At 39.5% G+C, this 13,030-nt stretch overlaps 1 protein-coding gene and 1 non-coding gene across 2 annotated transcripts in view; one reads left to right on the top strand and one right to left on the bottom strand.

The window, feature by feature from the left end:
- The window catches only part of Znf280d (zinc finger protein 280D), a 95,264-nt gene extending 93,345 nt beyond the window's left edge, over window positions 1-1,919 (bottom strand). The window contains 1 exon segment of the mRNA XM_047539055.1: window positions 1,823-1,919. The gene's annotated coding sequence lies outside the window, so the exon portion shown is untranslated.
- A 4,313-nt stretch (window positions 1,920-6,232) lies between these two features.
- Window positions 6,233-6,334, top strand: LOC124978353 (U6 spliceosomal RNA). Its single transcript, XR_007107388.1, has one exon. It is a non-coding gene; the product is annotated as a U6 spliceosomal RNA (small nuclear RNA).
- Window positions 6,335-13,030: the final 6,696 nt, after the last annotated feature.

Here is a 13,030-nt window from a genome sequence, read left to right as displayed (position 1 = left end):
GGTTGAGTTCTGGATTCAAAAAGTGATTAAAATATGACATTTGCGTGACTAAAGGGGAACTGCAAATATATACTTCAAACATATTTGATTTTAGGGATTATCCCCAATTTTCTAGACTGCAATTATGGTATTTTATTACAGTATTCAGAAAAAATGACTTTTCTTATGATACATGCTGATATATGTACAATAACTAGGACTGAACAGTCCTATCTGCAATCTTCTTTGAAATGTTCAGTGTGAGACAGGTAGATAAAACAAATGTGGCAAGGTGGTATTGTTAAAATTAAGTGGAATATGAGTGTTCAAATGTACTATTCCTCAATATTTCAAAATGTTTGAAAAAATAACATCCTTAAACGTTGCAAAGTTGAGAAATTATCTTTTTAAAAGTGAGATAAAGGGCAAGTGAATAATAGTATTTCTTCCATTTTTTCAGGTAAGCCTCCTTGTCTATTCTCATTCATTTCATTCCAACAATAAAGGGACATACTATGAGTTGTGCACTGAACAGGACTTAGAAGGTCCAAGTTCTATAATTGGCCCTGACTTTACTGGCCAGGTGATCTCATTAGTCATCTCTTTGAGGCAGTTTCCTCACCTTCAAAACAGCTCTATAAACACAGACCACCTCAAAACGCACTATGAGGTACTAACTGATGTCAAAGACAGAAATGCAAGATATGATTATAATATCTACAGTGATGGTAGACCACGAAAGCACACAGACCTAACTTAATTTTAAAAACAAACCAATGTCTTCCCAGGCCCATTAAGTTTCAGTGTCCTGATAGAGTGGGTGGTTGGTATACTAAACACCTAAAGCAGGACACCTTACAAATGCGGAGGCTTTTGTACTTTCAAACTCTCTCGCTTTTAATTTTATGTTTAACAGCACTAAAAGACGTCAAATTCTGAAGATGCACAGTGCAAACCTGAAAGCAATAAAGCCCAATTTCTAAGTTGGCAGAATTTCTAAAACAGGAACAAATGTTCGCAAAGAGAATCCCTTGGCCGAGGTTCTCCCATGTTTGCAGAAGCAGGTTGACGTTGTTGGGTTTTCCTTTCTAGTATATTTCTTCTTAAAATGTTAAAACTTGAGATAAGTTGGGAGAGACTCCTTCCATCTCTTGAGCAGGATAAAACCTCTGAGTGAGATCACTCTTTGATCATAAAGTGAAACCTGCAAAGCTCAATTTAGAAAATTGTGTATCCAACTCGCTACTCAAAGGGGCTTCTCATGTAGACAATAACGGGACCTCTACGGCAAGGCAGGAAAGTCCTTTTGACAAGGAATGAGGGTATGACCGTGCACGACCGGTCACCTGGGCAAGAAAGGGGGCCCGGTGCTTGGAAGTTCCGAACGCCCTTCCGTCTCCTTTCCTACGACTGAAGCGATTCGGGAGGGCTGTGGAGTGGGAACACGGGTCTCCGCCAAACATCCGCACAAAAGGTACCAATGACCTAAAGGAGTCGCCTCCTGAGAGAAAAGCCAAAGCCAGGATGGGGACCAACCGGCGCACAAGCCTGGGCGGAGAGCCGACGCAGGCGGAGGCGAGGCGACGGCCGGCGCAGCCCCGGCCTGCCGCAGCCCCGGGCGGCCGCCGAGTCGCGCGGGGATCCCTCCCCCGCCGGGCCGGCTCAAGATGGCGGAGGACCGCCGCCGCGCAGCCGGTCCCCTCCCCCGCGCTCAGGGCGCTCCTGACGACCGCGCCGGCCTGGAGACCCCCAGCCCAGCGCCCCCGGAGCGAGGCGGCGCAGGCCGCGCGGGAGGGCCTCTGCCTGCTGCAGTGCAGGGCGGGCGGGGGCGGGGGGCGCTTACCGTGAGCGGAGCGGATCGGCCTGACTGGAGCCCTGAGGAGGAGGAGAAAGAGGAGGAGGAAAAGGAGGAGCACGAAAAACTACACGGCGGCGGCGGCTCCCATTGCGGAGCAGGTAGCCGAGCCCTGGGAAGGGGGGTAGTTCGCGAGCAGCCAGCGCGCTGCCTCATGGGTAGGCTCCGGGTCAGCCTCCGTGCGTCCGGGCTCCCGGTCTTCTCGCCGACGCGGGAGGCGGGCGCCGGCATGTGCGCGGTGTCGCTTACCCTCCAGCCGCTGCGACCCGCCACGCGCCGGCCGTCGGCGAGGGCAGGGCCTGGCGCAGCAGTGGGTGCTGGCGTGCTCCCGGGTCAACCCCGGGCAGCTAGCCCCAAATATCAGCTGCGCTAAATTTGCAGGCTTGCATCCATGCATTTCGGGCCCTCTGTGGGTGTGCCGGCTACCTCTCTGCAGACTTGGAAAGTAAAAAGGCCACGGAAGAGGGGCGAAGAGGTAAACTAGCTGAGGAAGAGGAATGAAGTCAGGTTCTTTCACTGGCTGACTTGACCAAATTTACTTCAGACATATATTTTGCTTCAGTATCCTTTAATTCCTAACTCTGCCGTATGCACGTTAACCATAATAGCTTAAAAAAGAAAAAAGTTAACTCTTTCTACATATATAAGAGCACGTGGCAAGATAATGCTTGCATAAAGTCTAGGTAAACGCTGTATTCTGGCCTATAAGAACGTTATCTTTACCCATAGCCCTCACATGATCAGTGGCAGTAGGGGTCCGGCTCTCAAGACAGATCAGGACTTGAAATTTTGCCTCCCGTATTATTTTATTTTATTATTTTCTTTCTTTTTTTTTTTTTTTTTTTTTTTTTTTTTTTTGTACTGGGGCTTGAACCCAGGGCCATTCTACCACGGAGCTACATCCCCATTACTTTTTATTTTGAGACAGGGTCTCAATGAGAAATGAACTTGATGATCCTCCTGCCTCAGCTTCCTGAATTGCAGGAATTACAGGAATACGCCACTGAACCCGGAACCTTCCAGATCATTAACACACATGCCTTTCAGTCAATCACTCAATATTTCTAATTCTGGCCTTCTATGTGAATTAAGTTTGTTTTTTTGTTTGTTTGTTTTTTGTTTTTTTTTTCCCTCATCCAAATGGGCCAGCTGTACTCAGGTATTTATCATTCCTATAGCCTCCATATTGATTACCTTTCCGGATTAATCTTCCTCAAAGGCCACATGAATCATCCTTAGATACCTGTCATAGCTGCACATGGCCAAGAGAAAAATAATTTCTCCTTAACTTTCGATAAGTTTGTTGTTGTGACAGACCCCTATAACAAGACAGATTAACAGGAAAAAAAAAAAAAAGTTTATTAACGCGCACAGTGCGCCTCCTGTAGGAGAAACATCAATGAAACTCAAGAGTGTGGCATAGAACTCTAGTTTTTATAGCATCTTTAACAAAGGACAATAAATTTATAGGGAAATAACAGAACAGCAGGCAGCAGTTTCAAGTTTCCAGAAGTGGGAAACTGGGAAGGTAAATATATAGGTGATACTAATGGAGTAAGGCTTGTAGATTCCTCTGATTCAGTCAGAGCTGTCCCGTGTAGAGAATTTATATCCTTTCTTTAGGTAGGAAAGGAGGAGGATAGAGAAATGTATTCCTCTGTCTGCTGCATGTTAATTACCTTTAGCTCAAAAATATGGCAAAGGGGCATATTTTGGACTGACACATTTTGGGGTCTTCCACAGATAGCTATGACCTACTTTTGGCCCCACATATTCTTCCCAGCTTTCCCTTTCCTGCTGACCCTGAAAATAAGCCTTCCAGGGAAAGATAGAAAAAATAATCAAAATAACAAACAAGGAAAGAAAAAAAATTCCCAAATATTTATTTATTTATTTATTTTGATTTGTTCTTTTTAGATATATAAGACAGTAGAGTGTATTCTGACATACATACATGGAGTATAACTTCTAATTAGGATCCCATTCTTGTGGTTGTATATGAGGTGGCATTTTACTGGAGGTTTATTCATCTATGAACATGGGAAAGTTATGTCCGGTTCATTCTACTGTCTTTCCTATTCCCATCTCCTCACCCTTCCCTTCACTCCCCTTTGTCTAATCCACTGAACTTCTGTCTTCCCCCAACCCCTTAGTGTGTGTTAGCAGTCACATATCAGAGAGAATATTTGGCTTTTGGTTTTTCCCAAATCTTGAAGCATTCCTTTTTTAAAAAAAAAAAATTTTAGATGCTGATAGACCTTTATTTTATTCATTTATTTATATGTGGTGCCTCACACATGCTTGGTAAATACTCTACCACTGAGCCACAACCCCAGTCCTTGAAGCATTCTTAACTCACCATTTTTCAAACAGTTCACAGAGGTTAGCAAAGCAGTGTACAGTATGAAAATGAAGTTAAGATTTCACTCTATGCTAGAGTTGGGTCCTCAGTTTGTAGAGATAAAAACTTAAATGTTACGAGCACCCTTCCCCCAAACTTAGTTAAATTCAGGGGAGTGATTCATGCCAACTTAATTTTAACAAGAGACTGAAAGAAACCAAGCTTCTAAATTTTTCTTTTTTCTGTTTTTAAATATTTCCATTCAAAAGGAGCATTTACATGAGAAGCTGAATTACAAAGGAGATCTGATGAAAATGGAGTCAGCGCACAGAAAATCATTTAGATGATTTTAACTACAGCATCCTTAAAACTCTTCTACTGGCTTCTAGAACACCCCTCTTTTGGGTCTCTTATTTACTGTCCACACCTTCCCACTGTTTTTCCAGGGCTTCTCTTTCTCTAATGAATAGTTTTCAGCCCCTTTTACATGCTGTACATTCACTAGGGGTGTCCTCAGTACTCACTCCATATTTTTTCCGACTGACAGAAGGGATACAGGACATTTTCCAGCTTCCAGTCCACAATTCTTTTGTTGTTCATCCATGCAATTTGGACAGAATTAATTCCTACCACCCACAACAGATCGACAAGTGGTTCAATTGACCTAAAACTATCAGAATTACCCTGAACCAGTTTTTGTTTCAGAGGTCAGTCAGCATGAAGCTACAGTTTTTGTTGTATTGCAGGGAATAGAGCTAACACATTGGGGCAGGGAAGGTTGGGAGAATCTGGCAGGAAAAGGAAACCAATACCTGAGAGCATCATAACCCTCCAAATCAAACTCAGCCTGAACCCCATGCTACTTCTAGACTTCTCTGTTACATGAGTTAACATGTGCTTAGGCTGAGGGTACCCAGAAGCTATGGTGCTCTGACAATTATTTGGAGCTGAATGCATTCAAGTTCCTGAAATCTTTTATCTACCTAATAGCAGAGCCTTCCAAAAGAAGGGGGGTGGAGGAAAAAAAAAAATCAATGGTTAGAAATCCCCTCCAGGGAGCAACCAGAGAAGATTGACTCTTAATATCAGACGATGAGAATTGTCACCACCCCTAAATAAACATTGTCACAAAACTAACATATTGCCCATCTGTTCTCTAAAGGGTCAGTTTGTCTTTTCTTAACATTGTTTTCCTATAAATTACCTTTCTGCTTCTTCCTCCATTCCCACCTTCTAAAATTTCATTTGTTTTCCTATGAGTGCTCTTTCCCACCCTTTCGTGGGAGTATATAAGCCCCCAAATCTAACCACCCCCTTGGGTAACCTTTCTTTGTGAATCACAAACATCAGAATCTGCTGTCTTTTCTGTTTACTACACAGGTACTCAATAATTGAACCCACAGAGTCAATTTGAGTTGAGTTTCCTGTTACCCACAAATGAAAAGTACCCTCACTATTGACAGAGACAATGACACATACTTACCATCTTTGCTTCTAACAAACCCTTGTGTCCGAGCTCTCTTACCTCCAACAAACTATATGACTTTCTGACTAGTGCAATGTAGATAGAAGCCCTACATAACATAATCCTCACTCTTAAAACCTCCGGTGATTTATAGTTCCTGTTTTTCTTTCACACATCAGCCAGATCAAGAACTCTAAAAAACTAGGGAATAGCAGTTGCATCAATGGAAGGATCTCTAGTTTCTTAATGATTGCATGGAGCACATCACCATTCTGATCTTCATTTGACTAATTAGGAAAAAAAAAAAACCTTTCAGTTATGACACAGATTTGAATTTTACCAGATCTACAATTACTAACCCTGATTAATAATAGAAGTGGTAGTCTACCATAATAAAAAAAACAGCAAGAACAAAATGTGGCATTAGCTTGGCACAGCATTTATGTGAGAAATGAGGAAACAGATGTAGCAGGCTGGACAACTGAAGATTCATTTTAGGCAGTGACTAAACTGTTGCTTACAATACCTAGAAGACAGATCACTATATAACAGCTCTAAGGAAAGATTCCAGTAATCAATAGTAGAAAGTGGTGCTTGCTTCAGCAAAACATATATTAAAATCAGAATGATACAGAGATTAGCATGGCCCCTGTGCAAGGATGACACACAAATTTTTGAAACATTCCATATTTTTGGAGGAATTAATATTGTTGAAATGTCCATAGTACCCAAATTAATATGTAGATTCAATGCAATCTCCATTAAAATACCAATGCATGCTTATAATCCCAGCAATTTGGAGGCTGAGGCAGGAGGATCACAATTTCCAGGCCAGCCTCTGCAATTAAAGGAGACTCTCTCAAAAGATTAAAAGGGCTAGGGATGTAACTTAGTAGCAAAGTGCCTCTGAGTTTAATTTCCAGTACAAAAAAAAAAAAAGGCATTCTTTACAGGATTAAAAAATCAATCCTTTAATTCCTATGAAAATGCAAAAGACCCCAAATAGCCAAAGCAATCCTGAATAAAAACAACAAACCTGGAGACATCATGATACCTGACCTCAAACCATACTCTGAAGGTATCGTATTCCCAACCTTTAGGGTACTAATGACACATGGACCAAGGAAATAGAACAGAGAATACAAAGATAAATCCATGCATACAGCCAATTGATCTTTGACAAAGGCACCAAAAACATACATTAAAAAAGACAGTTTTGTCAATAAATGGTGCTAGGAAAATTGGATTCACAAATGCAAAAGAATTAGGCCTAGACCCTAACTCTCGCCCTATGTAAAAATCAACTGAAAATGGGCAAAGACTTAACTGTCAGACCCAAAACTATGAAACTACCAGAAGATAACTTAGGAGGAACACTTTAAGATATTGATATTTGCTACGATTTCTTGGATAAGAGCCCCAAGAGTCCAGGTAACAAAAACAAAAATAGAAAAATGAGATTGTATCCCATGAAGAAACATCTGCAACATCAAAGGAAATGATCAAGAAATTGAAGAGACACCCTGGAAAATGGGAGAATATATTTGCAAACTATTCATCTGACAAAGGATTTTAACATCCAGAATATACAAGGAATTTTAAATTTTTTTGATTAAATAAATGAACAAATAAACAACATACATTTCTCAAAAGAAGATATACAGGTAGCCAAGTTTATGGAAAAAAATACTCGACATCACTAATCTGGGAAACAAATCAAAATGACAACGAGATATCTTACTCCTGTCAGAATGGCTATGATCAAAAAGACAAAAAAAAAAAAAATTCTGGTGAGGATGCAGAGAAAGGGGGATTCTTATACACTATTTATGGGAATACAATTTAACAGAGTCATTATAGGAAACATTGTAAAAGTCCCTCAGGAAACTATAAAAGTAGAGTACAGTATAGTGGTGCCCACCTCTACTCCCAGCAACTCTGGAGAGTGGATTTCAAGTCTGAGGACATCCTGGGTAACTTAGCAAGACCCTGCAAAAAATAAAATGGACTTGGGATATAGCTCAGTGGTCAAACACCCATAGTTTCAATCCCTGGTACAAAAATAAATAAACTAAAAGTAGAAATACCATATATTCCAATTATCCCACTACTGGGTATACATCCAAAGTGAATCAGCATGTCAGAGACATCTATACTCTTATGTTTATTTCAGCGCTAATCAAAATAGCCAAGGTATGAATTCAACTAAATGTGGTGCATATATATGCAGTAGAATATTACTTGGCCATAAAAAGAATGAAATCCTGTCATTTGCAGCACCATGGATGGAAAGAAAGACATTATGTTAAGTGAAATAAACCAGACAGAAAGACAAATACTGCATTTTCTCATATGTGGAAGCTTAAAAAGTTAATTTCATACAAACAGAGTAGAATAATGGTCATTTGAGGTTACAAAGGGCAGCCAGGAAAGGAGATAGAGGGAGATTAGATCATGAGCACCAAAATATAATTATATAGAAAGAATTAAGTTCTAATGCTCCATAGAGCAATGATTCACAACAATGTATTATATAGTTTATAAAGAGAGGAGTTAAAATTGTCCCAACCTAAAGACATAGTAAACATTTAATTATCCTGATTTGACTATTATACATTGTATACATATATCAAATTATCACACTGGACCCTATAAATATATGTAATTATTATGTGTCAATTTAAAAATAGTGGATGTTGGGGTGCTTTTTCATGTTTAGCAGGTTATTACCAGAAATATTAGGATACAACTAACCAGTGTATCAACAAACATTGGAATAGGGAGAGTCCAGCAATTGGGAATGTTTTGGTTTAGATATGCTGTATCCCCCCAAAAGCTCCTGTGTCAATGAGGGAATGTCCCGGGGTTAAAATGATTAGATTATGAGAGCTATAACCTAATTCCTTCAGGCCCAGAGCAATGGAATCTGCCAACCATAGACTGAATGCCTAAAACTGTGACCCCAAAATAAACTTTTCCTCCTCTAAGTTGTTATCATCAGGTATTTTGGGCACAGTAATGAAAAGTTGACATGGGCTTTGCAGGGTTGAAAAATACTAATTCTAGACTCCAGAGTTGTAATTTTTAAAAGGCTTTGAGCAAGGAAACTCCAGTAGAATTTGAACAAATTAATTCACCCTTAGGAAAAGATCTTTTCAGGTAGCCTCAAAATAGCAGAAAGAGAAAGTTTTAATGAAGAAGCAGAAAAATGATGCAACTTTTAGTACTCTGTCTCCAGAGAGATTACTTTTGGTGCTTCAACCATATATCCTTTGATATTTATAATTGACCTCCATATTTGTGGGTTTACATGTACAGATAAAAAATTTTTTTTTCAATTCATTCTAATTAGTTATACCTAACAGTAAAATGCATTTTGACACATCATACATAAATAGAGTATAACTTCTCATTCTTCTGGTTGTACATGATGTAGGGTTACACTGGTATGTCACATAATCATATATGCATATAGGAAAATGCCAGATTCATTCTATTATCCTTCTTACCCTAATACCCCCTCCCCTCCCTTCACACCCCTCTGTTTAATCCAAGATACCTCTGTTCTTCCCTAGCTACCCCTCTTATTGTGAATTAGCATCTGCATAATAGAAAAAACATTGGGCCTTTGGTTCTTTGGAATTGGCTTATTTCACTTAGCATAAAATTCTCCAGCTCCACCTATTTACTGGCAAATGCCATAATTTCATTCTTTATATATACATATATATATTTAGTTGGCCATGGACCTTTATTTTATTTATTTATATGCGGTGCTGCAAATTGAACCCAGTGCCTTGCATACGCTAGGCAAGTGCTCTGCCACTGAGCCACAACCCCAGACCTAATTTCATTCTTCTTTTTGACTAATACTCCATTGTGTATATATATACCACATTTTCTTTATCCATTCATCTGTTGAAGGGGAGCTAGGTTGGTTCCATAGTTTAGCTATTGTGAACTAAGCTGCTGTAAACATTGATGTGGCTGCATCACTGTAGTATGCTGATTTTAAATCCTTTGGGTATAAACTGAGGAGTAGGATAACAGGGTCAAATGGTGGTTCCATTCCAAGTTTTCTGAGTGGTTGCACCAATTTGCAGTCCCACCAACAATGTATGAGTGTGCCTTTTTCCACACATCCTCATCAACATTTATTGTTGCTTGCATTCTTGATAATTGCCATTCGGACTGGAGTGAGATGGAATCTCAGTGTAGTTTAGATTTGCATTTCTCTAATTGCTAGAGATGTTGAACATTTTTTCATATATTTTTTGATCAATTGTATTTCTTTTCTGTGAAGTGTCTGTTCAGCTCCGTTCCTTAGCCCATGTGATTCCTATTAAAATCCCAGTGACAGTCTTCATAGAAATAGAAAAAGCAATCATGAAATTCATTTGGAAAAATAAGAGACCAGAGCAGTCAAAGTAATCCCTTTTTTTTTTTTTGGCGGTGCTGGGGATTGAACCCAGGGCCTTATGCTTGCGAGGCAAGTACTTTACCAACTGAGCTATATCCCCAGCCCCAAAGTAATTCTTAACAAGAAAAGTAAAGTAGGAGGCATCACAATACCAGAACTTAAAGTATACTACAGAGCTACAGTAACAAAACAGCATGATATTGGCACCAGAACAGATATGTAGACCAATGGTACAGAATAGAAGAAACAGAGAAAAACCCTCATAAATACACTTATCTCATACTAGACAAAGGCACCATAAACATACATTGGAGAAAACAGTCTCCTCAACAAATGGTGCTGGGAAAACTGCATATCCATATGTAGCAAAATGAAATTAAATCCCTCTCACGCTGCACAAAACTCAAAGTAGATCAAGGACCTTGGCATTAGACCAGAGACCCTGTGCCTAATACAAGAAAAGTAGGCCTAAATCTCCACCATGTTGGCTTAGGAACTGACTTCCCTAACAAGTCTTCTAAAGCATAAGAAGTAAAATTAAGAATCAATAAATGGGATGATATCAAACTAAAAAGCTTCTTCACAGCAAAGGAAACAATCAATAACGTGAAGAGAGGCCTAAAAAATGGGAGAAAATCTTTACTACATGTACTTCAGATAAAGCACTAATCCCCAGGATATATGAAGAACTCAAAAAACTTAACACCAAAAAAACAAATAATCCAATCAATAAATGAGCAAAGGATCTGAACAGACACCTCACAGAAGAAAAATATTGTTTAATTGTACACGTACAGACTTTTTTCTTGTCTTTATTCCTTAAACTATACAGTATCTACATTATATTAGATATCTTAAGTAAAGATGGACATGAGTGAAAGTATAAGGAGGGTGTGTATAAATCACATGCAAATACTGCACTATTTTATATAAGGATCTTAAACATCTGCTCATTTCAATGTCCTTTGCTATTGAAGGCACCTGTGAATTTACACTCTTCAGGGGCAGCTCTGGACCAGTGATAATGCAGGGGTAAGAAAGCTCTAGCTCCCATGTTTCTGTGGGAAAAACTTTTTTTTTTTAATATTTTTTTAGTTGTCAGTGGACCTTTATTTTATTTATATGCTGTGCTGAGAATCAAACCCAATGCCTCACATGCTAGGCAAGTGCTCTACCACTGAGACACAACCCTCTGTGGGAACAACTTGGAAGCATAATTTACACTCCAGAATTCTCCAGTAAGCTCAGACTGAAGCTACACTTCCTACGGTTTTACCTAAAATTGTATCCTTGCTTGTGCGCAAATTAAACTATTATCTCAGCTCCAGGCCACCCTTCTTCACTATGCTTTGTGAAACTAAGGACTTGGAAACTACAAACACCCTTTGGGCTCTGCCAGCTGCTCCCTATTAGGCTCTGCCAATAGAGAGCACTAGAAAAAAACTGCAAGGCTGGAGGAGGAAGAAGGGACTTCCTTCTTCCTGTTTGCTTCTATTTACTTTATATTCCTATTATCATGAACCCAGCAACTTTTCGCTCCAGCAGTGACAATTCATTCCTTATAACAGAGCCTGATCTAATTTATGGTTTTCCCAGCACTTGCAGAACTAGTTTTATTATATATACCCGCTACAAAGATATCCATGTCAGCCACTGTCACCTCCCTTCTCTGTGGTCTGGATCCCAGCACAGTGGATCTCTCTTTGAAAATCAGAGATGCCAGCACTGAACTAAGCAGTGCCACCTTCTTAGAGGTCTAAGTTTCAACTCCACAGAGTCTCTTCTTCAGGCTTCTAAGTGTTAGTGATTCAAAACTGTTCTCTTAGTTCCCCTAGCCCTAAGGGTTGTAGCTACTTCCTGAAATTGCACCTCCATAATATTTAGTGTTTTCTTTTTAACTGTAACAATTCTTTATTTTAAATTCTCTATTGGTGTGTTTTCTATCTCCTGACTGAATCCTTCCTCCCCTTCCTTGTCCTACTATTCCCACCTCAATCTAAAGACAATCTCAGAAAGAATTTTGAATGTTGTTAATCATATTGAACTGGCTGGAAACAAATGGATTAGAAGTCTACTACATTTTAGAGGAAATTGTATTTGCCATAGCAACTGTACACCCAATATAAAATCAGTTTTAGTTATTTAGGCTACAAACCATCTTTGATTAACCCCAAGCCTCTTCAAGTTTGAAAGCTGTGCAGTTCCCAAGAGCAAACTCCCATTCAGATGTGTCTATGGGAGATCATGGACAAGGAAAACCTCCCAGAGGGCAGAGCCAGAGAACATGGAAAGCAAAAGAAAAGAGATTATCTCTTAGAAAGAAGATTTAAGGCCTAATCACCTCATCAAGGAATTTCATCATTCCTGGTACGGGAAGCCTACAAAAAGTCTCATAAACAGGATTTCAGAATTGCTAAGGAACAGTGACTACTGTCTTTCATTCTTTTCTAACAAGATTCTTCTTTTTTTTTTAACTTCTCCTTTTTTTTTTTTCTGTAATTATCCTCCTTCATATCTACTACTGTATATTTTGTTGAGTAGTGCTGGGAGCGGGGCTTGTTTGTCTTCTGGGATCATAGTTTACCACACCAAGAGAAGTCACATCTAGTCCTGATGGGGAAATCTGTGTACCACCTGAAATTTTAAGCTAGAAGCAGTGACTTATACTTTGGAGACAGGTTAATGTGAGAGAGGTATTAAAAAAATGAAGAGGTAAATTGAAGCAGAAAAATATTATGTGTTCACCAAGTCATTTAATTTCTTCCTTTGGATTTTTACAGGTCTTTTACATTGTGGTGGAAGCATGTGACTACTTTGGGCCCCATGTAGATACACTATGCCATCATCACTAAAAATGTGGCTCAGAGACCAGTGTTGCTCAATGAGTTGCTTGTGGCTTGCACCTAGGTAAGTATAGAAAGTGAGAACATTTGAAAACTTTTATAGGAATTTGACTTTTTAATTTTTTTT

This window comes from Sciurus carolinensis, chromosome 2 (assembly GCF_902686445.1).
Source record: "Sciurus carolinensis chromosome 2, mSciCar1.2, whole genome shotgun sequence".
Lineage (NCBI taxonomy): Eukaryota > Metazoa > Chordata > Mammalia > Rodentia > Sciuridae > Sciurus > Sciurus carolinensis.
The sequence above is the reverse complement of the archived record's forward strand: the minus strand, read 5'-3'. Positions and strand labels throughout refer to the sequence as shown.